Raw genomic sequence first — 26,417 nt, forward strand, 5'->3', positions numbered from 1 at the left:
AACTCCCGTCAGCTCTACAGTCCCTATTTGTCCAGACCCTGACCACCAGTCTGACCTGCAGCACTGCACCCTGGCCCAAGCCACCACATCTCTTGCCTGAGTTACTGCAGTGTCTCCCTGAGTGCATCACTGCCCCACTTCAGTCTGGCCTTTTGGGACTTCCCTGGCAGTCCAGTGGTTAAGACACCGGGCTCCCAAGGCAGGGGGCGCGGGTTTGATCCCTGGTCAGGGAACCAAGATCCCACATGCCGTGTGGCGCAGCCAAAAAAAAAAACCAAAACAAGACAAAAAAGTCTGGCCCTGTGACCCTGGTACATGTAAATCAACGCACGTATCTCCTGCAGGGAACCCTCCAGCGGCTCCTCCTGTCTCGCTGAGTGAAAGCCAGAGCTCTCGCCGGGAAGCCACAGGACCCTGTATCATCTGCCCCTCCCCCCTTCTGCCCCTCTCCTCTTCTCCCCTCACTCTTCTCCCCTCTTCTCCTCCAGCCACAGCGGTCTTCTTGCAGTAGACACACCAGGCATGTTCCTGCCTCGGAGCCTTGCAACTGTGCTGTCCTGCTGGAATGTGCTTCCCCAGAGATCAGAGTGGGCTCACCCTTTCCCCCCCTCGGGTCTTTACTCAGTGCATCCTTTCATGCCCACCCTATTTAAGGTTGAATTTCCCCTTCCCAGGAGTCTCTATCCCCCTTCCTGCTTTCTTTCGTTCTTTCCAGAGCACTTAACCTTTTACCACAGCGTATATTTTTCCCATTTGTTTGAAGACTAACTCATCCCATTACAATAAGCCTCGGGAGGCAGGAGTTCTGTCTTACTCACTGCTTTGAACAGTTGCTGCTCAGATCAATACCAGGCACAAGCTAAGTTTTTAATGACTCTTCGCTGAATGAATACATGACAGAATACGAGCCCACAAGGGAGGGGTTGTGGTCAATGCACCGTATCTGTTATAGTTACTGTTCCTCCCCTGGCTGTTGTGCCAGAACCTCTGCTGATGGGTGGAGTGCATTTGTGAGATGGTTGGCTGCCATGAGGGACCTAATCTGTGCTCTCAGAACAGCATTCCCATTCGAGAAGCCAGCTGGCCGCCACGGGGGCCGGGGGTGGTGGTGGTGTGTGAGCCCTTCACCCAGCTGTCCTTAGTATTATTAGCAAACTGACCATCCCAGGTATGAGGTTAGATAAATCCACACAGGGGCTCACTGAGGTCATATTCACAAAAGCAAGTCATTCTTTTGAGGGTTCATGAGATCTAATTTTATGCATGAAGATAACTGTGAGATCTCTGGCTGGGAGACGGGGAGGAGATCCGAATTCCCGAGGGGGCCCTCATGACGCCTTCATCCAGGTGCTACAGCAAGCCTCCAGCCCCACTGAGTAGAGTTTAAATCTGTGAATGAGGTGGAGGTCAGTGAACCTTAAAACCAGGAAGGAAAACCTGCTGGCCTTAAGTACTGGGAGACTTCTTGTTTGTATCCTTGGGGGTGTTTAGTGTTGTGAAAGGACCAGGGTGAGGCATCACAGCAAACACTTAGATAGCATATATTGTACGCCAGGCACTGTTCTATGTACTTTATAGGTATAAATTCGCTTGATAGTCTCCACAACCCTTTCAGATAGGACTGTTACACCCCCGTTTTACAGTTGAGAAGATCAAGGTCATCTGCTCCCAGAGTCTGTACCCTTAATCATTATACGATAACTGTCTCAAAATAAGTGTGGCTAACCGGCCATTTAGGAGAATAGGGAGGTGGTTTAATATGCTTACATGTTATGTTTTAATTTGTGATATTATTGTGGGGAGTAGCTGTGTGTGAAAACTGATGTTTTTATGAGGCATGCACATGTGAACACTGTAATTAGTATTTCCAAGAGAGAACAGGTATTTTTTCCCCCACTGCGCCTAGCTGGAGACTTTGCTTATGACACTTTTTTTTTTTTGAATTTTCATAAGAGAGAATGTTAAAGTAGGGCTGTCCTTTCGATGAAGGTCCTGGAGGGTTTGGGACTCTTGAAGACTGGTTAGATGCTATTAAGCATTTTTCCCCTTTGATCCTCTGTACTAAGAAATTCTTGATTACCCAGGAAGGATTCTCTAGGGATTAGAGGAGCCAGTTTCTTGTCCTCTCCTGTTTTTGCCTCTGCCCAACTGTCTTCCATTCCTGGTGATGGACGTGTGCTGACTCACCATCAGGTGTCCAGGGCTAGGGGGTCAGGTTTGCAGCAGCCCACCTGTGGACCTCTGAGGGCAGTTCAGGCGGACAGTGATGGTAGAAGATCAGTGACACTTGGTGGTAATGAAGCTTGGGGATTGACCTCTGCCCCACCCCCCTCTACACTTTGCCCTGCCCTGTGGGTAACAGAGCTGTGGGTAACAGAGCTGGCCAGCTCTTCTTACTCTGTTGGGTTGGCCACAAAGTTTGCTTGAGTTTTTCCATAACATCTTAATAGAAGCACTGATTTTAAGAGAATGGCCAGGCTTCTTGTGTTTGCTGGACTCATCCTGATTTGAAAGGAAGGTCCTTGTGACTCCCGTGAATGGTACCCTGATGTCCAGCCTTCAAGTACCATTGCCTTCTGAGGCCTGAGCAGATGCAGAGTTCCACCTTGACCCTGTCTCAGACTGAGGTCCCATCTGCCACCAGAGTGTGGGCCTTTGGGGAACCCGCCCCACCTTAGTCAGCCTTCCTTTTCGGGGAGTAATCAGGATGCTCACACCCCACTACCTTCAACACAACACAAGCCCACCGCACCCATCTTGCAGGCAGCCTTGAGTACCGCCTCTCGTGGAGTGGGCAGCCGTGGAATTGTTTGGGAAAAGGGGCCGAGGTTGGCTCCACTCTCCTTGGGCTGAGACTGGGAAGGGGGCAGTAGCTACATCAGGACCAGTAGGTTCTGTCTGCACGGCACCAGCCTCACACTCATGTGATTAGGCTTCTGATGCCACTTTCTACTGACTACCAAGTCACTGGAGATGAAATTGGGTCGCCTGTTGCGATTCCTGTGGGATGAGGTAGAACTGTGCTTACTACACACCTTGCCCTACTTTATCCTCCAGCTGGATCTGATCCCACATCCCGACTGGAGGGAGGAGAGGAGACCTCCCAGGGCCACTCTGATCTCCTTGGGGTGGAGGCTTGGTCCAGGCTGCGTCCCTTCACCTAGCACAGGGGCTCTTAACAGAGGTCAGAGTGAATCTTTTCTCTTTTCCTAAGTCCAATTTGTAGAACAAGGGGAGGACAGTGCCCCTGAACCCCTCCTGGTGTGGGAGAGATGAGAATGGCCCCATTTGTCATTCCGAACATGGAGGAAGGCACGGGCAATTATTTGTCTTCTCTCAGAGACCCACAGTCTCTAGAGTTCTTCTCTGAGAATGGAAATAAGGAGAGCTGTCCGGAGACTAAGCGAGCAAGGGAGGACAGGGAGAGAAAAGAACCTCATTTTGCTCGTGTGCGTGCACGCTTCAACATCGTGGATTTAAACTTAGGAGGTGGCGCAGTGGTTGAGAGTCCGCCTGCCGATGTAGGGGACCCAGGTTCGTGCCCCGGTCCTGGAAGATCCCACATGCCGCAGAGCGGCTGGGCCCGTGAGCCATGGCCGCTGAGCCTGCGCGTCCGGAGCCTGTGTTCCGCAACGGGAGGGGCCCCGACAGTGAGAGGCCCGCGTACCGCAAAAAAAAAAAAAAGTTAGGGGGCAATTGAGGGGAAAACAGAGAGAGAGAAATTAGAACAAGTTAGAAAAACACTGAGGTGGGGGAGAAGGAGGCATAACGTGGACAAGAGGACGGAAAAGAGGCTGCTTGAAGAGGCAGTGAAAGGGAGAGGTAAGGAAGGGAGTTAGGAACAGGGGCAAAAGGCAGAGAGGGGAGCTGGGAGGTGGGGAGCCTGCACTGTTTCCCAGATGCTGACACAACTTTTCCTGGAAGCCAGACTGATGCCCCAGGCAGCACTCAAACCTCAAGCCAAAACTCATGCAGGAAAAGAACCTCTTTTATTGTGTTTTCTTTAGGTTTTGGAAACGGGAATAACCACCAAAAAAGAAACACAGGGGGAAAAAAGAGATGGGGGGCGGGGGGGTGGAATCTGTCATGGAGCTATGAAAATTTAATCAACACCCAGTGTTCTTAGCAGTTCGGAGCGGGCACGGATCTTATTATCTATGCAGCTATTTCCGTCCCGTCCCAGGGGCCCTCGGAGCAACACCCACCAGGGCCCAGTGGCGTTGTCCTGGTCTCTGTCCTGGGTGGGAGAAGAGACCGTGATCTTCTTGGGAGGCTTTCAGCAGAGGGAGCTTTCAGGCTTTACCTAGTAGGTATTTATGTACGTGGAGATTTTAGCGTAGACTTTTTTCCTGGGGTACTATATAAACATGAGGCCATTTGAGCGCTTAAAAACCCAGTCATATTACCTTTGGTGTGTGGCTCTGATCGGTATATCCTGGTTTATGGGATGCTCCTTCCCTATAGCTTTAGAGCCATCACACTGACCTGTTCCCTTCCGTCTTTCTGGTTGCTGCTTCTCCTTGGGGCCCTCATTTCTTCTCACACACTCTTTCCCTGGGAGGTATTGTTGAAAGTCCCTTGACGATCCGCTGATGACTGGAATTTATATTTCTAGCCCAGAACTCTCTTCTGAGCTCCAGGCATATATATCTAATTACCTACTGCCTGCACCATCCTGAAATACCTCAGAAAAACGAGCCTTAAACTAAACACTTGATCCGCCACCATCCTCTCGCTCTGGTCTCCCCCATCCCAGTACAAGAGCCCCACCACCTCTTTTTTTTTTTTTTTTTGCGGTACGCGGGCCTCTCACTGCTGTGGCCTCTCCCGTTGTGGAGCACAGGCTCCGGACGCGCAGGCTCAGCGGCCATGGCTCACGGGCCCAGCCGCTCCGCGGCATGTGGGATCTTCCAGGACCGGGGCAGGAACCCGTGTCCCCTGCATCGGCAGGCGGACTCTCAACCACTGCGCCACCAGGAAAGCCCCCCCCCCCCACCTCTTTAGTGGCACGAGCAGAAGCCTCCTGTCTCCTTGTCTCCTCCCACTCCTTCACCTTCTGTCTCCCATCAAACCCCAATCCTATGGATTCTACCCTCAAAATGCATTCCAGTCCCCCGTCTCCCATCTCCACTACAGCCCCTCTGGTCCAGCTGCTGTGTTCTTGCCCCGCATTGCTGCCGTCGCCTCCTGCCTTCCCAGTTTTCTCTCTTGTGCCTCTTCAATCCATTCTGTACTCTGCAGCCGGAATGATTTTTAAACAATACACGTCTCCCACGTCATTTCCCTTTCCCTTTATTTGGTTCCTGTTGCACTTGAAATATAGACAGAAATCTTTAACGTGATCTGTGAGGGATGTGGCCCCTGTGAGCCTTTCTAGCTTTGCTGGCCCTCGCTTTTTGTACTGTGGCCACGCTGGCCTTTGTCAGAACCACGCAGCCCACAACTGCACCAGCCTCAGGACCTTTGGACATGCTGTTCTGCACGTAATGGAGTTTCTTCCCTCGGAGCCCCTTCCCTTGCTGGTCAACTCCTGCTCGTCTTTTAGATCTGCTTTAAGGACATACTCTCAGGGAAATGTTCCCTCCGTACGACCCTAAACAAAGTCAGCTCTCCCCAGAAATCTCACTCGTGACTCTTTCCTGTTTTTCTTTGGAGCGCTTATCACCATTGTGCTATTCCGGTCACTTGTAATGTTTTAAGTAATGCCATCCCTCCTAATAAGTGCAAGCTCGACGAGAGCAGGGCCCTGTCTGTCCTGTTCACTGTGGTGTCTCCGGAATACGGCACCATGCCTGGCCCATTGTAGAGGCTGAACAAATGAATGAATCTGCCCTGAACACCTCTGTGTCTGGGGCTTTGATTCAAGCACAGGGTAGGGGTGGGGCAGGACATTCAGAAAGGAATTACCAAGAGTCCTTGGCCTAAGGCCCCTTCCCACCTGGCCCTAAAATGTTTTGTGTCATCAACTTGTGCATGCACGTATGCATGTTTCCAAATAGAGGTTTGTACTCCTTGAGGACTGTGTCTTAAACTTTGTGGACACACATTCACTGGGTTTTGTTTTCTTGGATGTCGTATATACACAGAGACCCTTCCAGCCCCTGTCTTCCAAGATGTATCCTTCCTCCCTTTGCCCACTGGCCTTGTATCCCTGGGATCCCAGAAGGTCCTGTGGCCCAAACCACTGCGTTAAGACAACCGAATAGCTGCGTGTTCTCAGCCATGGCTCTAGAAGCTTCAGCTCTCTGCAAAATGCGAATGAGATTATTAATGGTAATAATACCTTGTCTATCTTTCAGGGTTGTTGTGAGGAAAAGATGAGTTCATTTATGTCAAATACTTTGAAAACCGTACAGCTCCATAAGAGTGTTGGAATTAAGTAAGGATGTTGGGGAGTGACGAGAGATGAGCCATCACTCAACTGCAGTGGAAAAGAAAGTTTCTTGGAGGGGGTGGGATTGAGATTGAGGCTGGAAAGATGGTGTTTCAGGCAGGATCTTGACAGGAAACAGGAGGCATGTTCAGCTGGGGTAGGGAGAGATTTCATGAAGGGAGTGTTTAAGAGATGTGGTCAGAGCCAGCCAGTGATGTTTAGACCCCAGGGACAGCTTCAGTGAAAAGCCATTTCCACTGTTGGGTCCAGAGGAGCGAGGCAAGGATGGGGGTGGGGTGAGCAGAGCCCAGTGAGAGCTGGGAGCAGGGAAGAGGGACTGCCAGACTGCGATCACAGAGGGACCTGGTCCAACCATAGTCCCGCAGCAAAGTCCAAGGGAGTTGGGAAAGACATACCTCCAGCTCCCTCCTCCTGCTGGTGCCTCTTGTGAGAAGTGAGAAGGCTAGGGAGCCACATGATGGAGTTCGAAGGGGCTAGCTCTCAGGGCACAGAGAAGGGTAGGGAATACATGGGGGAGGGGCAGGCAACTGGAGAATAACCAGCACAGGTGGGTATAATTTGGGAAGACAGGTACAAGGAGGGGCAAGGATGTCCAGGTGAGGATAATGGTGTAAGAAAAAGAGCAGAAAGGCTGGAAAGTATTTAGGGATCAGCTGAAGAAATCAACAGCAAATAGGATTTAAGAAGTAGGTAGCATCGACCAAACCACAGTTGACTGTTAACGCTTGGAAGGTTGAGTTTTATCCTGCAAACGAGGGAAGTTATAGATGTTTCAACAGAGAAGACCCATTAGGAAACCTGTGTTTGGAAGAATGTTTTAGGCAGAAATATGTGGGTGGAGGGAAGCAAGGAGCGACTGGAAGACTGTTGTAAGGGGGCCTGATGTGAGGGGACAGGGGGCCTGGACTGAATGACAGCTGAGTGCGAGTGGAAAGCACGGGATGAACACAAGGACCACTGGGAATGGATGAGACCTGGATGTGGAGGTTATCAGCCACTATGTATGTCCGCAGGAGACCCAGGGGCACAGAGAGGTCCCCAGTCCTGCCATGTGTGGGCGGGATTGCTTCACTTTCCCCTGTACCTCCCTCCCCTCTGTCTAGTCCCATGCCAGGGGTCTTTGTGACAGGTGCTTTTCTCTTCTCTTCTTGGGACATCTCTGCTACAGCTGCCTGCTCTCTTGTTTCTGGAGCCCTCTTCCACATTCCTGATTCCCAATGGTGCATTCTTACTGTAAGACTCAGGAATGATGGACTGAGGCTTCTGAGCCTGTGGGGCTGGGACAGTGGTGTCTCCTGACTGTGTTTCAACCCTTCGGCTGCAGCCTGGACCACGCAGGCAATTTTAGACTCCGAGGAGAGCCCCAGGGTCTGCAAAGGGCATTAATCTTTGGAAGACGAAATGAAGAGAGGGCACTTTTTCCCCCTGGCTTTTTCCTTACACCTGACGGAATGAATGCTTTACCTAGCAGGGCCACCTCCTGCCCATCTATCCAGTGCCATTTCTTTGTATGATGCAATTCTTATTTAACATCTGCAAGCACAAAAGGTGCATCAGGGCCACATGGAAACAACGCGAAATGCTAGTGGCGCTTCCTGAGCTTAGACCTGAAATAAGACGAACAAGAAAATAAAACATCATCTAGGAGATGAGGGTCCTGGGAGAGAGAATGGCAGTGGGGCTCGCTTGCTTGCTTTCTGGTTGTCTCGCCCCCTCTTCTACTCTCCCTTCCTTTACAACCTCTTATTTAAAAGACGTTTGTATTTTTTTAAATTTCTTTATTTGCTTTTGTTTGTTTGGTCAGTGGTAAGAGAATGGGGGTGAGCTGTTTGGAAAGGATGCATTCTTAGTGGTGGCAGGGATGGGGTGGTGTCAGGTGTGATGGGGAAGCAAGCATTAGGAATAGTAGCCCCAAGTGTGGCCGAATAGAAATAGGAAGAGAAGAACAGAGGGGGCAGGTGACCGGGCCACACCAGACTCGGTGAGGTAGAAGGAGCTCTGGGTCAGGATGGGGAATCGGTGAGGGATTCGCCTGGGTATGTGTGTGCAAGTTGTAAGAAAAATTGCTAATGAGCCAATACAAATCTTCATAATCATTTATTCATCATGTCATGAAGCACTGTATTTAGCTCCTCTATGCATAATCTTATTTAATTCTCACAACAGTTCTATGAGATGAACTACTATTAGCTTCAGTTTAGAGATGGCAAGGCTGAGTGAGTAGCTTGCCTAAGGTCACACAGCTGGTAGGTGGCACAGGTGGATCCCAAACTCAAAGGGGCAAAACCAGGATTGTCGAGGGATTGTTCCACCTGGTCCTTAGCACGAACTCGTAACTGGGTGGATGGAGTTAGGGAAGAGCTGCCAGGACAGAGCACATCTCCACCCGTACCCCACCCCCCAGCCGCCCCCATTCTGGGAGCTGGCCCAGAGATGTACAAACACAAGCATTCATTTGGTGGATGGTAACGAAAGGCTGGGGAAAGCCCACCACCAGTTTGGTGTGTCATAGGCACCTCTCTCTTAGTCTAAAAGCCATGATGGTTTGTTCCCCATGTTGTACAAGAAGAAGGGGGCAAGCCTTTTGCCTCCAGTACTGCAAAGAGGGTCTGTGGCCTGAGCAGACTTCCTGAAGGTCAGCCCTCTTAGAGTCCCTGCATATACTACCAATTGGATAATTTTTCCAGCCATCCCTCTTACCCCTATCTCAAATCATAGACCAGTAACCTAAACATATAAGCTTGAGAAGTCTCCTTCCAAACATGTCTTTGCATAATTGGGGGATTAGCAGAGCGTGTATGAGGAGTTGTGTTGGGAGATACCCAAGAGCATATCTTTTTCTACAGCACTTTCCTACCCTGCTTGTTCTGTAACACAGCCAGGCACAGAGTACAGTATTGTGCATCTAAGTTTTTTAGGTTTAAGATGCCAAATATTATTTTTTTGTTGTTGTTTTTGTTTGTTTTTTTGCGGTACGCTGGCCTCTCACCGCCGTGGCCTGTCCTGCCGCGGAGCACAGGCTCCGGACGCGCAGGCTCAGCGGCCATGGCTCACGGGCCCAGCCGCTCCGCGGCACGTGGGATCCTCCCGGACCGGGGCACGAACCCGCGTCCCCCGCATCGGCAGGCAGACCCCCAACCACTGCACCACCAGGGAAGCCCACCAAATATTCTTAATCATTCTTTGTAACAGAGTGAAAAGTTCTGGTCCATAGCTACTATCATCTACAGTGCCAAGTAAGATACCTCCTCATTCACTTCTTGAGTATACACAAAACTGCCAGGTTGACTGAGGAACTTTTGCAACCTCAAGGTCATGAAGATATTTTCCTGTCTTAGTTTCTGGAAGTTTTATTGGTTTATTTTTCATATTTAGTTTTCATTTCACCCAGAATTGATTTTTAGGTATGTTGTGAGTGAGAGTTAAGACTCATTTTTTTGCATAATGGATATCCAATTGACCTAGCAGTATTTACTGAAAAGACTATCCTTACTTTATTACTCTCTTTGTCACCTTTATCATAAACCAGGTGACCATATGTGTATGAGTCTGTTTCTGGATTCTCTGTTCTGTTCCATTGTGTCTCTTTGTCTTTGTTCCAAATACCAGTTTCTTAATAATTGTTGCTTTATAATAAATTTTGATATGTGGTAATGTAATTTCTCCAAATTTGTTCTCCCTTTTCAGGTTTGTCTTAGCTTTTATTTTTTTCTCCTAGCAGTTCCATACATATTTTAGAATTAACATCCATTTTCATAAAAAATTTCTACTGGGGTTTTGACTGAGACTATAAAGTCTGTAGATGACTGGAAAGAATTGATATCTTTACAATACTGAGCCGTCTCATTCATGAGCATAGTATTTATTATATCTAATTTTTCTCAGTAATGTTTTATAGTATGTTGTGTATAGGTCTGATGCATCTTTTAGTAAACAATGTTTTTGATGTTTTGTTTGATTGGTATTATTTTTATAGTTTGTTTTCTAATATTTTGTTGCTAGCATACCAACGCACAAATGAATTTTGTTTGTTGAACTCGTATCTAGCTATCTTGCTAAATTCACTTGTTTATTTTAATAGTGTATCTGAAGAGCCTTTCGGATTTTTTCCATACATACTCATGCCATCATGCAAATAAGAATAGTTTTATTTCTTCCTTTCTAATCCTTATACCTTTTGTTTCTTATTGCACTGGCTAGGACCTCTAGTACAAATAGAAGTGATAAAAATGGATTTTTTTTTCTTATTCACAATCTCAGTGGAAAAGCTTTCAATATTTCCTCATTAAATATGGTGATTGCTGTAGGTTTCTCATATATACCACTTTTCAGGCTAGGAAAGTTCTGTTCCTAAATTGCTAAAGTTTTGTTTTTTTTTCGTTTTAGCATGAACAGAGGTTGAACTTCCTTAAATTCATTCTCTACTTACTGCAATGATCACATGATTTTTCTCCTATATTCTTTTCTTTTCTTTTTTTACATAATTCTCCACTTTTAGGTTGTGCATTTTTTTCAGTCGACAACACTGACTTTTTTTTAGAAATAAATGTATTTTCTTTATTTATTTTTGGCTGCATTGAGTCTTTGTTGCTGCGCGCAGGCTTTCTCTAGTTGTGGCGAGCGGGACCTCCTCTTCATTGCAGTGCACAAGCTTCTCATTGCAGTGGCTTCTCTTGTTGTGGAGCACAGGCTCTAGATGTGCGGGCTTAGTAGTTGTGGCTCATGGGCTCTAGAGCACAGGCTCAGTAGTTGTGGTGCATGGGCTTAGTTGTTCCGTGGCATGTGGGATCTTCCCCGACCAGGGATCAAACCCGTGTCCCCTGCATTGGCAGGCGGATTCTTAACCACTGTGCCACCAGGGAAGTCCATCCTATGTTAGTTTAATTTAGTGAATTACACTGATTTTCCAGTATTAAACCTTCAGCCCTAGACTAACAGCAATTTTGTTATGTATGCTTTTTTTTATATTATTGAGTTTGATTTGCTATATTCTAGTTTATGATTTTATTTATTTTCATAATAGAGATTAGTCTGTAATTTTCCTTTCTTAAAATGTCCTACTTAGATTTTGATATCAAGGTTAGGTTTCCCTCATGAAACCTAACCTTGATATCAAAACTATATGTTCGGGCTTTCCTGGTGGCTCAGTGGTTGAGAATCTGCCTGCCAATGCAGGGGACACGAGTTCGAGCCCTGGTCTGGGAGGATCCCACATGCCGCGGAGCAACTAGGCCCGTGAGCCACAACTACTGAGCCTGCGCGTCGGAGCCTGTGCTCCGCAAAAAGAGAGGCCGCGATAGTGAGAGGCCCGTGATGAAGAGCAGCCCCCACTTGCCGCAACTAGAGAAAGCCCTCGCACAGAAACGAAGACCCAACACAGCCAAAAATAAAAATATAAATAAATAAATAAAAACTATATGTTCTCTCTCTTTGTCTATTTTTTGGGAGAATTTATAAGATTGAAGGATTGAAGTTACTTCTTTCCTTAGAATTTATCCATGAAGTCATCTGGGCCTGGCAGTTGTGGGTTTTTTTTTTACTTTTTAAAGTTTTGTTTTGGCTTTATCCAAGTTGGAAGTTTGTTTGTTTAGCAGTGGAAAAGTCAATCAGTGTAATTCACTATATTAAAAGAATGAAAGAGAAAAATTGTGATCAATGCAAACATGACCAATATAGAAAAAGAATTTAGTAAAGTTCAAGTTTTATTTTGTTTAGTGATTTTTTAAATTACAGATTTAATTTCTTTGCTAGACATCAGATTGTAAACTTTCCTACTTATTCTTGTGTCAGTTATTTTAAGTCATGTTTTAAAAATAATTTATCCATTGCATCTTTATTTTTATTTTTTTAATTGGAGTACAGTTGTTTTACAATGTTGTGTTAGTTTCTACTGTACAGCAAAGTGAAGTAGAGTTCCCTGTGCTATACGGCAGTTTCTCATTAGTTATCTGTTTTATACGTATTAGTGTATATGTGTTAGTCCCAATTCATCCCAACCCCTACTTTCCCCCCTTGGTGTCCATACGTTTGTTCTCTACATCTGTGTCTCTATTTCTGACTTGCAAACCAGTTCATCTGTACCATTTTTCTAGACTCCACAAATAATTGCATCTTAATTTTAAAATTTAGTTGCATAAAGTTTTTAATCATACATTATTATGTTATTTGATGTTCATTGGATCTGTAGTGATGTTGTCTCTTTTTTTTCCCCCTTTTCTGATATTGGTAATCTCTGCTTTCTCTCTTCTATTTACTTATTTTTTGATCAGTTTTGCTAGAGGTTTATCAATTTTATTAATCTTCTCAAAGAACCAATTCTTGGTTTTGTTGATTTTCCGTATTGCAAATTTATTTTTAATTTCAATTTCTGTTCCTTATTATTTTCTTCAAATTTGGGCAGTGGTTTAATATGCTATTCAGTTTCAACCTTTCTGTGCATCTTTATATCTAAGGTGTGCTTTTTTGTAAGTAATTTTGGTCTTTTAATTAGCGTCTTTAGTGTCTGTTTGTTCACCATGGTAAATTGCACCTGGAATAGTACCTGGCACATTCTTAGTGTTCCACGAGAAAATGTTGAATGAATGAGTGAATAAGCACTGACTCTTTGTTAAGAGCAGGAGATTCGGACAGAGGTAGTCGGAAATCTGAGTTTGTTCAGCTGCCAGTGAATAGTGCAGCTCCCTTGGGCACCTTTGTCTTCTGTTTAGTTGCCTCTCTGATTTAGGCGGCTCTCATGCTTATCTGTTTCCTAGCAGTCCCCCTATCAAGGACTTCTACTTCCCCTCTCCCCCACCTCCATCACTAACAATGAAAGCAGTGAGAAGTGCTACAGGCTTAAGTATATAGCATGTTCTCTGCCAGCATTCCCGACAGCCCTCCTTTTCAGTGTTCCCCCAGGGAAGGATTGCCTCCCACCCCTCTCTGCATTACAAAAGAGCCCAAACGACTCTGGGTATTTTAAGGGGCGCAGCTTTGTGACGGTGACAGAGTGATGTGGTATCAGCACAGTGACTCTGTTGGAAGTGCCGTTAGGGCTTTGCATGTCATCTGGATGACTGATGCTTTGTCCACACTTAGCTGGGTGAGTCCTAGCACTGAGGGAGTTTATTTTCAGTGTGGGAAGAAAGGCTTCTTGGATCTGCACGGCAGCTCCTCTTTTTTTTTTTTCCCTCATTTAAGACTCCAAACTCGATATGGCTTGCCCCCACTGCCTTGCTCCAGAGACCCAAAGTTATAGACAGTGAGTCCCTGCATGACGTTTAATTTGCCTGCAGTGGTGTTTCGAATGTTTTAGAAATACCAACCATGAAGTGACTGTGCATCTGTATTAATGTGGATATGTGAGATAGGGGGCTAGATGAACCAGAGGGAAATATTCTTGGGGAGAGTAGGAAGATACCACAGAAGGGATGATAGTGGGCATGGCAGATTCGATTCATAATAGTAGAAGGGACATCAAACATCATCTGGTTGAGTCTTCTGTTCTTGGGTAGGTGAAATATCCTCATCCATATTTTATAGACAACACAGTTGACGTTCAGAGATGTTTCATTACTTGGTAAAGAAGTTAAACTTTGATTCTGCTCGCTTATAAATGTCAAAGGTCCAAGACTATATTTGCCTTGATCACTGTTGTGTCTCCAGCACCTATTTCAATACCTAGCACATGGTAGGTGCTCACTAAATGTGGAATGAACACCAAATACATAGCTGCTGCTAGTAAAAATTCCGTCAAGGCTACTCTTTAAGATATTCTTCAGAGTATCTGATTAGTCTGTTCCTAAAGTATTTACCTCAAAGATTATCAAATTTTTGATTCATAGATATACAGTAGTAATGGGTAAAATAAGTGAATTTCAGTTGACTGAATTAGGTTTATTACACCATGTAGCACATTTTCATTGAGCATCTGTTATGCACCAGGCACTGGTCTAGGTAATGGGAAGATAGCAAGGAGCAAAACAATCTAAATCCCTGCCATCATGGAACTTACATCCTAAACAATTTAAAAAGTAAAATAAATGAGTAATATTAGTCATGTTAGTATTAAGTGATACATAGTGTGATAGAAAGGGGTACAGTCCAAGGAGGCATGGGCAGTTTTGGTAGGAGGGCCTGAGGTTGTCATTTTATATAGGATAGGTAGGAAAGGCCTCAAAGAGAAGTTGGCTTTTGAATAAAGACCTGAAGAAAGCTAGGAATTAAGACACATGGATATCTGGGCAACAAGCATTCTGAGAAGAATAGTACATGTGGAAGCCCTGGGGTAGGAATAGGTCTGCAGAGGTTGAGGAAGAGCGAAGAGGACAGTGTGGGTAGAGCTTAGCAACAAGAGAGCAATCTAGGCTACGGGGTGAGATCTGGGGACCCAGGTCATGGAGGGTCCTTGTGGGTCATGATGAGGCTTTGACTTTTACCTGGAGTGAGCTCAGAAGCCTTTGGAGAGCTTAGAAGAAGCCAGTGCCATGAGTCAGCTTATGTTTTAACAGGGTCACACTGTTAAATGTTAAATGTAACATGCTGACTGCTGTGTTGAGAATAGACTGAAAGAGGCTCTAAGCCCAGTAAGACATCGTGGTGGCTTAGCCCAGGGTGGTCAGAGAACGGGAGGAGAAGGAGTAAAATCCTGGATGAGTTTTGAAGGAAAGGGCTGATGGATTTATTGATGGACCAGAAGTTGGATGTGAGAGACAGAGGGGAGTTAAGGGTGATTTGAAGGTTTTTGGTCTGAACAACTAGTAGAATGGCATTGTAACTAACTAAAATGGGGAAAATTGTAGGAGAAACAGACTTGTGAGGGGCATATCAGGAACTCAGTTTTAGACATGTGAAGTTTGAGATGGCTGTTGGACCTCCACGGAGGATCTGGAATAGGCAGCTGGACATATGACTCTGGAGGTCAGAGGAGAGGTTTGTGGTGAACCTTTATATTGCTGGGTTATTATAGTATATAAAAAAAAGTTTCTATTATACATTTTTTGTTATTTTGTTTTATTGTTATTTATACATATTTTATATTTAGTATCACATTATTATTATAGCATATAGATGGCCATGAAAATTCGATGAGAACAAAGCCGATGTCATGTGTTCCATCAGTATGTGACCCAAATAGGTCTTTCTACTGGGGGGCCATTGATTAGTTTCAGAGACACTAGCCCAAGCTAGCTGTATAGCGCACGTGCGCAGCAAGGCCACAGGTGAGCCTGGGGAGAGTAGGGCGATGGATCAGCAGCAGCCAGCCTCACTACTGGGAAAGCAGCCTCACTGGGGTGAGTCAGCGTGTCATCATCCTTGCTGTGAAGGGGAGCACGTCCTGATTGCTTTGACAGATATGCAGATACAAGTCACCTGGAGAATGCCATTTCGCCATGCTGACACCCCTCATCCGTATGTTGAGTCATGGGCTGACATGTGCAGTTGAAGTCATTTCTGATTTTTCTTAGGGTTCATTCATCTCAGGGTGAGACTTTGAGGTAGAGTTGACAAATGGGCCAGAGATAACACGGATCAGAGCATGCTTAGGACTGGTCGACCCTGGATAGCTCATGAATCTGAGAAGACAGATGCGCCCAGCTTGTTGTCCTCTTCCTAGGAGTCCCAAGTGGATTGCACTACTTTCAAAGCAATGTGGTGGGTGCAAAGAGGTAGAAGACTTAGAGAGTTTCCTGAAGGGACTTATTATCTGGTGGACTTCCATCCACTGTATAGTTCAAATAACAATGCAAGATGGAGGGCGCTAGAAGGCAAGGGCATGGTGAAGGTAACATGTCGTGAGGAATGCAGAGAAGCAAGAAACTCCTGTGTACCATGGAGTCAGAAAAGGCTCATTCTCACAGCGGGTGAGGATTGAACCGGCCTTTGAGAAATGGAGGGACTTAAATAAGTAAAAGAAAGAGGGGGAAGCCTCCTCTTTGTGGTTGTGCAGGAAATACCTACACAGCTTCATGCAGCACCATATATATCCTAATCATGTGTCTTATGTGTGTAATCAGTGGGCCCAAAACAGATACTCCAGGAGGGAAGAAGAGCATGGACAAAAGCAAGGAGGTAGAATCAGCCATGATATGGTCATTTGTTTGATGCTAGTCAAACATCCATCTACTTATGCAGCAAATATTGTCTGTCACCAGTGAACAGGCCACATTGACCATAGCAGAAGATTCATGACAAATATGTGACAAAGATGTGTGATTGGTGCTACATTATGTAAGGCTTTGACTGTCAAGCTAAAGAATTAGAACTTCACCATATTGGCAGTTATCAGCTGACTAGAAGTTTTTGGATAAGAGATTGTTTTAAAAATGTGTTCTAGACAGATCTCTTGATAGCAGAGTGCAGGCGGGCTGGGGTCGTGAGACGTCTGGTGGTGGTGAAGTGAAGGAAGAGAATAGGCTAGAAGGAGAATCGAGAGCGTTAAAACAATGCTGTTAGGGTTAACGGAAAGACACAGAACCATTTCCAAGCATGTACCACAGGGCTGACTGTACATTAACCAAATAGGTGCGTGATAAGTGCTTACCATGTCCGTAGCTTTCTAATACATGTAGATGGGAGACAGGGAAAAAAATTGAACACATGGCTTCCTCCCTCCATTGCTCAAAGTCTAACTGAATATAAAATGCATGTCCACGTTGCAAGTCAACTAGCCAATAAAAGAGGACAGAACTTAGATAAGCAGAAAGAGCTATGGTAAGGAAATTTAATCATTGTCAGTTCAGCTAGCATTTGTGGAGCTCCATAATGGCTTAAAACATGACCACATATTATCACACCTGATTCTCACTACAACCCTGTGAGATTGGTATCATCAACCCTATCTGCCAGGGACGTGACCAAGATACTGAAAGGGTGAATGACCTATGAAGTCACCCAGCCTGGCAGTGGCAGGGCATGTCTCAAACTCTTGACTGCTGATCCCAGAAATGCTTTTTTACTCCCATAATGCCTTGTGCTACATTTTGTGTATCTCCTTTACAGCCATGGAAGACCCTGCACAAAGTGTAGGTAGGATTGTATACGTGTAAGGAGGGGAGGGGAACTTTCTCTACTACTAGCTCTGTTTTTCTCCACTACTGGCCAGAGTTTTTGCCTGTATCAAGCTTAGTCTCCCTACAACGTATAGGTAAGGGAGTATCTACTCACGGAACCAGCTTTGTCAGCTGTGGTGTGGGTCACGCCCAGCCCCGTCATGAGTGTATCCCCTCCGTAAAGGGCATATAAGACCCTGCTGAGCTAAGGCATCCAATACAGGGCCTCTCTCACTGCCCAGAATGTCCCTGCCCTAAGAGGGTCCTTGAGTAGCAGAGTCCCTACTCCTTTCTCCTGGATGAGTTAGGTCAATCAGAGCTCCACCACCTCTCCTTGGCACGGATCCATCAGAGCTGCCTCTGGCCCATTTCTGTTATCAGGTAATGCTTGGCGTATCCAAGGTGAGCTCCTCTGTTTCCTTCCCCTGAGAGTCTTTCACAATCATTTAGGTCTTTTTGAAAGCCAGCTGTTGGCTTAGTAGAGGGCTGCTCTCTTTCAAGGAGTCAAGTTTCATTGTTGAACCTTCTCTGATTAGGAAGGCAATGTTAGAGTAGTTGGTAGGTATATTAGTTTGCTAGGGAAACCAAAATACACCACAGGCTGTGTGGTTCAAACAATAGAAATATATTTTCCCACAGCTCCGAAGGCTGAAATTCCAAGATCAAGGTGTCAGCAGGTTTGGTTTCTTCTGAGACATCTTCCTCGGCTTGTTGATGACCACCTTCTTGCTGTGTCCTCATATGGTCTTTCCTCTGTGTGTGCATCCCTGGTATTGCTTCATGTGTCTGTTATTTCTCCTCTTATGAGGACATCTGTCAGATTTAATTAGGGCCCACCCTAATGGCCTAATTTTAAGATAATCACCACTTTAAAGACCCTATCTCCAAGTATAGTCACATGCTAGGGTACTGGGAGCTAGGACTTCCACATATTAATTTTGGAGGGCACAGAGCAGCCCATAACAGTGGGGAAGCTCTTCCTTACTCCACACTTCATCCTTCTGTTGTCTCCACTCCCCCCAACCCCTTTTCTGGGAATCCATTTAGGCTGTTTCCAGAGGATTAAAGGGTGGGATCTGAAGTGGTTGCCTAGCAACCCTACATAATAAGTTCTTCCAGGACAAGGATCACTCCTTATATTTTTTTTTTCTGCCAGAGTTTAGCAGAGAGTAGACACAGAGCAGGTTCTCAAATGTTTGCTGGATGATTACATGATTACAGGACTTGTCTGAAGCAGTGGTATTTCTTTGGGTCCATAAACTTAGAAATTTCTGTTTAATCAAATGTAGTGCTTAATAGGCTGGTGTATAGATTTTGCAAATTATGAACTTTGAAATAATCAAATTGAAATAAAATACATTTTAAATTCAAACCATATAGATCTAATCTCATCTTTCTTAGATGGGTGACATAAAGCAAAGGACAGTAGAGGCAAGTTGGAGAGTTCTGCCTCTTGCTCTGCCCCTCATGGGCTTTTGGACCTTGGGAAGTTACTCAGTCTCTCTCAAGACCTTTTACCATGTGCAGAATGAGTGGATGGAATCTCAGATGACAACTGGGTTTCACATTGCATGCAGTTTTCACCCAATGGGTATGATTTCCTAGAGGATTCTGAGATCATGTCCAAACCCATCTTTGAAGAGTATCTTAAATGATTAGCCATGTTGGCCAAATGCACAGGAGGGAGGAGAGGTGGTGTTAGTGGAGATGTTTTCTGAGGTCTCTCTGAGCAGTAAAGTTCTATGCATTTATGATTTGGGAGAAAGTACTTCAGAGACTTGCATCACCAAGAACATTTGCTTGCATTGTACTATTGATATGTAGGAGTGCTCATTGGCAGAGACTTCTGGTCAACCAAATGCTGGGTGAGTACATAGTATGTGACTTGATCTAAATTCAGGAAAAGATGCACAGGGCGTAGGACTTCCATATGTAAATTTGTTAAATTGCATTGATGTAAAATGTGCAATTAAGAGAGTAATGAGAGTGGTTATCTCTAGGTGATGATTATGGGTAATTTTTGCTTTCCTGTTTCTGCTTTTTTGTACTTTTCAAATGTTCATGTATTACTTTCATAAGCAGAAGAACAAAATTTTATTTTAAAAAATCCTAGCAGGGTAAAAGAACAATGAAAAATTTCAAAGTTCAGTTCATTTCAACAAACACCCGTATCATTCAATAAATATTTATTTAACCTTTATAATATTACAAGCACTGTGAGGGTTACAAATAATTATGATTCAAGATGGAGAGCTGGTCACAGGATGAATGTTTCACAGAAGAGAAAGCTGTTGAACTAGGACTCATGGGAAGAGTTAGCAAATGATAGAATATGGAAAGTAGATCTCTCTGTCAAAGCAAACAACACCTGTATCTGGAAAACGTAGTGTGTTATCAAGGAACTGTGAAAGGTCAGGTTTGGGTATGTGGGAGGGATCGTATCTGGGAGGGGGGGTATGAGTCCAAGAGACAGATTGGGCCCAGCTCGTCGCGCTCATGGCCTCTAGTTGGTGAACAGAGTGTAGCCAGTGCAGAGTTCTGAGCAGAGGAAGGCTGTGATAAAGCAGTGTGTTGGCTGCTGAGTGGGTTGGAGGGGAGTCATCAGGCCAGCACAGTAATTCAGCTATAAGGGAATGTTGTCTAGAGATCGTAGTTTTTGAGAAAGGCCTTTCAAGATGGTAGATACTTCTATAAGCACCAGGCTTCTCCCCACTGTCCTTAATTATTACAAATTAGGGAGAATAAGGTTTAAGTTGTGTCACTAAAATGCTTATCCAGTGGGTGAGGCTAAAGGTTGCTAAACTTTTTGGAATTGCGATACAATAATTTCATTGTTTTAATGTCATGTCTTGTCAACCCACCTCTGCTTTCTCTGTCTAGTCTTCTTCCATCCCGTTATTGACATTTAGTTCATATTCACTTCAGTTCTCAAGTGAGCTAAATTACTTCTCTATTAGGCATTTCATGTTTAGATCATTAGAAATTTTCCCTAATGCTGTAAGCTAGAATCATGGGACTGCGTAATCATACTTTGAAGAAAAAAAAAAACCACCAAGAAGCTAGATGGTATGGTGAGGGGTTGAGATGGTCTGTATGTCCCTTAAGTAACTGGCCAGTGTCAGCAACCTTTGAACCCCATCCTAGGTGAAAAGTTCAACTGTCTTACTGCAAACGCATGTGTCCAGCTCTGATCACTGTGGGTGTCTCAGGAGCCTTCCATTTTCTTAGATTCTTCAGCATTCCTCAGGAATGGAAACACTCACTCTCAGGGCATACATGAGGCCAAGTCGGAGAGTGGATGTCCATAGCACTTACAGAGAGGAAGCCAGGACTCTATTTCTAAAGGAGGAATCTGTATAACCAGATTATCTTTCCTCTGTTAAAAATTTGAAATCCATTCTCCCAGGACCTCATTGCTGGTGGCCTTCTTTGTAGTCTGATAGTCAATTCAAAAACGTGTCACTTCTGCTTCTGGAAGGTGCAAGCTTGATTGTGTGAACACTATCCCATGAATCATTTTTTATCACAGAAAAGTCTTTAGGTGGGGTATTGATGGCAAGATTAACTCAGAGAAAATTGGCTGCAGTTAGGGCTGAATGATAGTGATCATTCTAAAAACTCATTAAGAGTCTGAAAAATGAATATTTAGACTTTATCCTTGACCAAAACCCATTCGTCCCAGAGTGAAACATGGTAGCTGGAGAGTGGCAGCTGAGCAAGCCTGAAGTGTAGGCGGGCTTCTCTTTATGAACCAGGCTTGTTCTTGAAATTTTATGTGTCAGTCAGCTTTTTGTAAATGGAATCTTTTTTTTTATTATTAACTTACCCTGTAATTTCAGCAATGTTTAAGATTCATTCCTGATCTTGAGTTGGCAGTTAGCTGCGAACCTTCAGCTTTGGATTTTAATGCTTCTTCTTCAGTTTTGTCCTTTTTCTTTGCTCCTTTCTTTCACCAGCTACTTAAGGAGCAGAGACCGTGTGTTAGGCACAGTAATAGGTGGTGGGAATATAAATAAGAATGACAGGTAAATAATTATCAATCCAGAGGTAAGTGTGATATACCAAGGAGTGCGGGGAGGCCCATTAGATCAGAGTCCCTTGGCCTGGGGCGGTGAGGGAAGGTATAGATGTTGCCAGAGCCGAGTGCTCAAGGAGATGAAAATGTGAGGCAGAGCTTGCTTGGGTGGTGGCCTCCCACCACCCCCCAAGATGACCAGGATCAGAGGCATGGTGGACTTCGGTGTTGAGTGGTTCAGGTGTCAGGACAAGCAATCAGCAGTTGATGGTCTTTGCCTAGCCTTCTACGTGGAGTGAATTTTGGTGAAAAGTTGTTCACAGCGTTTGCTTCCCTAATCATCAGGAGAGGTTATTTTACTATTTTTCTCTCCACTTTTCCGTCAAGTATACTTGTGGAGTTTGTACTATGAACTGCCTTATTTCAGTCTGTAAGTTCAGTCTCTAAGACTGAAACCTTATTATTCATGAAGCAGGACACCCCCCAACAAGACGGAGAGAAAAAAGAACATGAATGTTTTAATTTCCAGTGGGAACTCTAATATTGGACTCAGCAACCTTAAGAAATTACAAATTTTCTGTGGCAAAGGACACCTTAGGTAATGTCAAAGGACAATTGACAGATTGAGAAAAATGACATAAAGCAAATTCTGATGGAACTGATATACAAAGAGCCCCAACAAATTTATAAGAAAAAAGAGAACCACGTTAAAAAAAAAAAAAGAACAAAGGGTATGAGTAAGCAGTTCAAAGAAAAGGCAATCTAAATGGCTACTAAACACCTGAAATGATGCTGAGACCCCTGAAAGATGCAAAATAAAGTATTAAATAAAACCCAGTTTTCATCCATCCGATTGGCCAACTTTTAAGGGTCATAACATCCAGTACCTGTGAGGATGTGGAGTAAGAGGCATTCATGAAATTTTGGTGGAGTATTTGGTGCATTGCTACAACCTTTAGGGGAATTAATACTGAAAATAGGTATTGCCTTAGACCCTGTAAGCCCAATTGTTGAGACATGCACCTACTGAAATTAAAAGACCAGTCAATATGGATATCATATGCAAGAGAGAGTATTCAGCCTTATTTTACAGCACCCAAAGCAAGAGCAAACAAACAGCAGTAGGGAGATCTGTGGACCCCCTACTCACATAGCTGTGGTTCTGTGTATGTCTGTGCCCATGTGGTGTGTGTATGGCGTGTTTTAATGAGTTTGATCTATGTGTTTGTCCTGGAGGGACATTCCTAACGTGTTTTACATAAGATAAGCAAGTTACAGAGTAATGTGTATAGTGTGATCCCGTTAAAAGAATAAACAAATAAGAAAGTGCTATATGTCAGTTTGAATGTGCATGGAGATAGGTGGGGAGGTATACACATCAGGCCATGGACATGGTGTAAACACAGTGGGATGGGGTGGAGGTGAGGGGAAACTAAAGCTTTCTTTATACCTTTTTGTATTGTTTATTACTTATTCCTAAGGCTCATTGCTCTTGTAATTTAAAATTTCACAAGTACTTAAAGATTAAGAACCGATTAGGATGGTTTTTCTGTTCCCATCTGCTCCCGTCTGGCCATACGGTTGTTCAAACCAGCTAGAAAACAGCTACATGATGCCAAGTGAGGTGAACGTCTTTCCTCCTGCCAGGGACTTTAATATCTTGCCTAGAACAGAGTGGTGTAATTGACACCACCCACTACACCTGTTTTATTTTAGCCTCTCCATTTTGAGGCCCTATCGTTCATTCATTCATTTATCAATTTCTTACCTTAGTTATCATTTAAAAATACACACACACACACACACGTACATGCACGATTGCCTACTATATGCCAGACTTTCTGCTTGTACTGACTCTGAGCCCTGCTCACCTTCCAAGTGTTAGTGTTGTTTTTTCCAACTCTGACCTGATTCCTCTCAGGCCAGGCAGGCTAGCATCTTCTGGAATTGTCCTCAGGGAGCCGGAAGACCTGGCTGGAAGGAGCCTGGCTTGTCACTGTCAGCTGGGAGGTGCTCCTTGGAGGCCTACTCTCCAAGAGCAAACAAACCCAGCCTGACGCCGCATCACAGGGGCGCTTTCTCAGGCTTGGTGCCCAGGGCGGCCGAGTTGCCAGCCAGGTGCGTGATGCTCGGTTAATTAGGTGATTATATGCTGGCCCGGCCCGGGCTGGGTGCTAATGAGTCTGGGCTGTTGTGGAGACCTCTGGCCGAGAATGGACATCCTCTGCAGAGAGCTCTAATGTTTCAGGTCCCAGGATGACCTTTCTTCTGAGAACGTCTTATAGGACCCCTCAGGCCCTCAGACCCTATTCCCCTCTCTGAGTCTTTTTTTTTTTTTTTGGTGTATCATTTGTTTGGCCTTGATTTGTTGCACTTTCCAGTCTCCCTGACTACATCTTAGGCTGCCTGAGGTCCAGGAGTGTCTCGAACGGTTTGCTCCCCCAGCATAGTGCTTTGGGCATAGGTAGTGCAGTAAGCCCAGAGATAGCTGGAGTGTGTGAGGATTCCAGGGAGTCCCTGGAGCTGTATTCCTGGGGACCGGTGGCAGCAGGCAGGGCAGCAGCGATGGACCTTTCATCGCAGGACCTCCTGCCGGCCCCTCGTCTGGATGCTGCCCCTCAGAGTGAAGGGAACCCCCAAGCAGCTGAGGGGAAGAGGGAACACGCCCCGCAAGCTGCACTCCAAGGGAAGAGGAGAAGGAGAAGCTCGCTCCTCGGCTTCCAGGGAACATGCCGAAAGCTCACCTGTTAAAATGCCTGTTTTACTGTCTCTCATTGCAAGCTGAAGGGAAAGTTGAGGAACCCTTGGTTTGACCACTTTTTCTGATGGATGGCTCTGGCTGGGCTGCAGGGAAGCCACACGATCGACACGGCCTTTCCGAGGGCCTCCTGTCTGGCTCCACAAGCCCAGGGAGATGAGATTCAGCCTGGGCTTCGTGAAGTGACAGGAATACTGCTCCGTGGATCTCAAGACCCCACCCACCAGAACTCAGACAGATGTAAAGAGCAGCAAGTCTGTCTGGGGGTCCTGAGGAAAGAACTCATCCCTGTGGAGCCCCACGGACTTCAGACCGAACTAGAGTCACCTTGAACTGAATGAGCTGATGCAGTATTGGCAGCTACACATTCTCCACCCTGCAGCTAACACATGGACATCACTGAGGAAATATCAACAGCAGGGGGTTAACCTGTTTCACGACACCAAAAGGGCAAGTTTGCGCATCTCCCCTTTTCTCTTATACCTACGCTTCCACGGGAGCAAATTACAGAGGATATAGTGTAACCCAAGCATACAGGTTTGGGAATAGGGGAACTAGTTTCTATTCCAAGCACTGTCACTGGCTTTCTGTGTCACCTTGGTAGGAGGTGGGGTAGAAGGAGACTTGTGCTGGGATCGACTGTCCCCCAAGGAGCTTATGTCTCTCTCTCAGGGAGGCTGGAGGGTCAGGTCAGAAACACTTATCTTTACAGATGTGAACTTTGTTTAATATTTAATATTTCAAGAATACTAATAATAGTTCATATAACCTACTTCCCTTGTTTGATTTGTGTGGCCCATTTTTACAAAGTTATTCTGTCAGAGGGATTTCATTTATAAAGTTCCTTCCTGCTGAGACTCTGCACGTCCTGGTTATGAACCATGTATGTCAATGCTGTGGAAATGAAATGTGTACCCCCTGGACCCATGCAGATGGATTTGATTCTGGGCTGAATAGAAATATAGCCCGTATGAGTCAAATATGTTTCTAGAGGATGTGCTGTCTTGAGGGTGCTTGAAGGAAACAAAGACATTTAAGACATGGTCCTGCTCCTTAAAGAATGTACAGTCCGGCCAATAATTCTGTAAAGCTTCCAGGAGTCACATGCACAGTATCATAGCCTTTTGAGTTTGAAGACTTCATAATTGCTGTTATCAGTTACTCTTTGCTGAGCACTGAGATATAGATCCTATAGATTAGATTGGGGCTTCTGGAAAGCAACTCTGCACTGGAGAATTGTGTGCAGAGTGTTGATCGGGGTGTGCTTTTGGGAGATACACCTGAGGAAGTGAGGAGACCAAAGTCGGACAGAGGAGAGGCTGACCCACACCAGCTGAGCTAGGTGCCCCTTCAGAGGTACAGGGCAATGCCCAGTGAGGGATGCAGCTGTGAGCTGTCAGGGACAGATGGTCCCAGCAGCTGTGGGATGGGCTTGTGCTCTCCGAGGAGGAGAGCTGGCTAGAAGTAGAACACACGGCATCCACTTATCACATGCTTTCTGCGTGCCATGCCACGCCTTGAGCTGAGTGTTTTAGCTGCATTATTCCTAGTCCAACCATTTTAGAGATTAATCAGTTGACGGGCAGAGAAGCTAAGTAACGTACCTAAGATCCCACAGCTAATACATGGTGGGATGGGGTGGGTGTTAACTATCACACTATATTTCTCATTTAATCTTCCCAGCACTGCTTCATGAGAGAGATTATCACCCGCATTATTCAAGTTGAGAAGCTGAGGCACTAAGAGTTTAAATGATGTGCGCACTGTCACAGAACTAATAAGAGGTGAGGGCAGTGTTTTCCCATTACACTATAGCATCTCACAGGAATAACCTGTCCAGTGAGAGACACCCAGTTCTGGCTGGAATAGCACACAGCCCTTGGGTAACTTGTGGACCACCAGTTCTCCCCACCTCCATTTTTGTGGACAGAATTATGCCCTTTGTTGTGGGTAAAGGAGCATGGTCTTTGAAGTCAGGCAGAGGTAAGTTCGAACCCCAGTCTTTGTTTTATGACCTGCATGCTCCTTGACTTCTCTGGGCTGTGTCCTCATCCATAAAAATGGGAGTTGCTGTGATGACTTCATTGGGTTGTTAATGCGGATTAGAAGGAATCCGATGGGAGAAATCTCTGCATATTCTCCCCTAGTTCCCCTCTCCCCCTCCAAAACACGGTTCAGGGCTTCACAGGGGTTTTCAGAGGGTGGAGACCTTGAACATAG

The 26,417-nt window shown here is 45.3% G+C and overlaps 1 protein-coding gene across 8 annotated transcripts in view; it reads left to right on the forward strand.

Moving 5' to 3' along the window:
• CACNA1E (calcium voltage-gated channel subunit alpha1 E) overlaps positions 1-26,417 on the forward strand; it is a 301,767-nt gene that overhangs the window by 112,554 nt on the left and 162,796 nt on the right. The gene's annotated exons all lie outside the window — the stretch shown is intronic.

The sequence above is a fragment of the Pseudorca crassidens genome, chromosome 2 (genome assembly GCF_039906515.1).
Source record: "Pseudorca crassidens isolate mPseCra1 chromosome 2, mPseCra1.hap1, whole genome shotgun sequence".
In the NCBI taxonomy this organism is placed as follows: Eukaryota; Metazoa; Chordata; class Mammalia; order Artiodactyla; family Delphinidae; genus Pseudorca; species Pseudorca crassidens.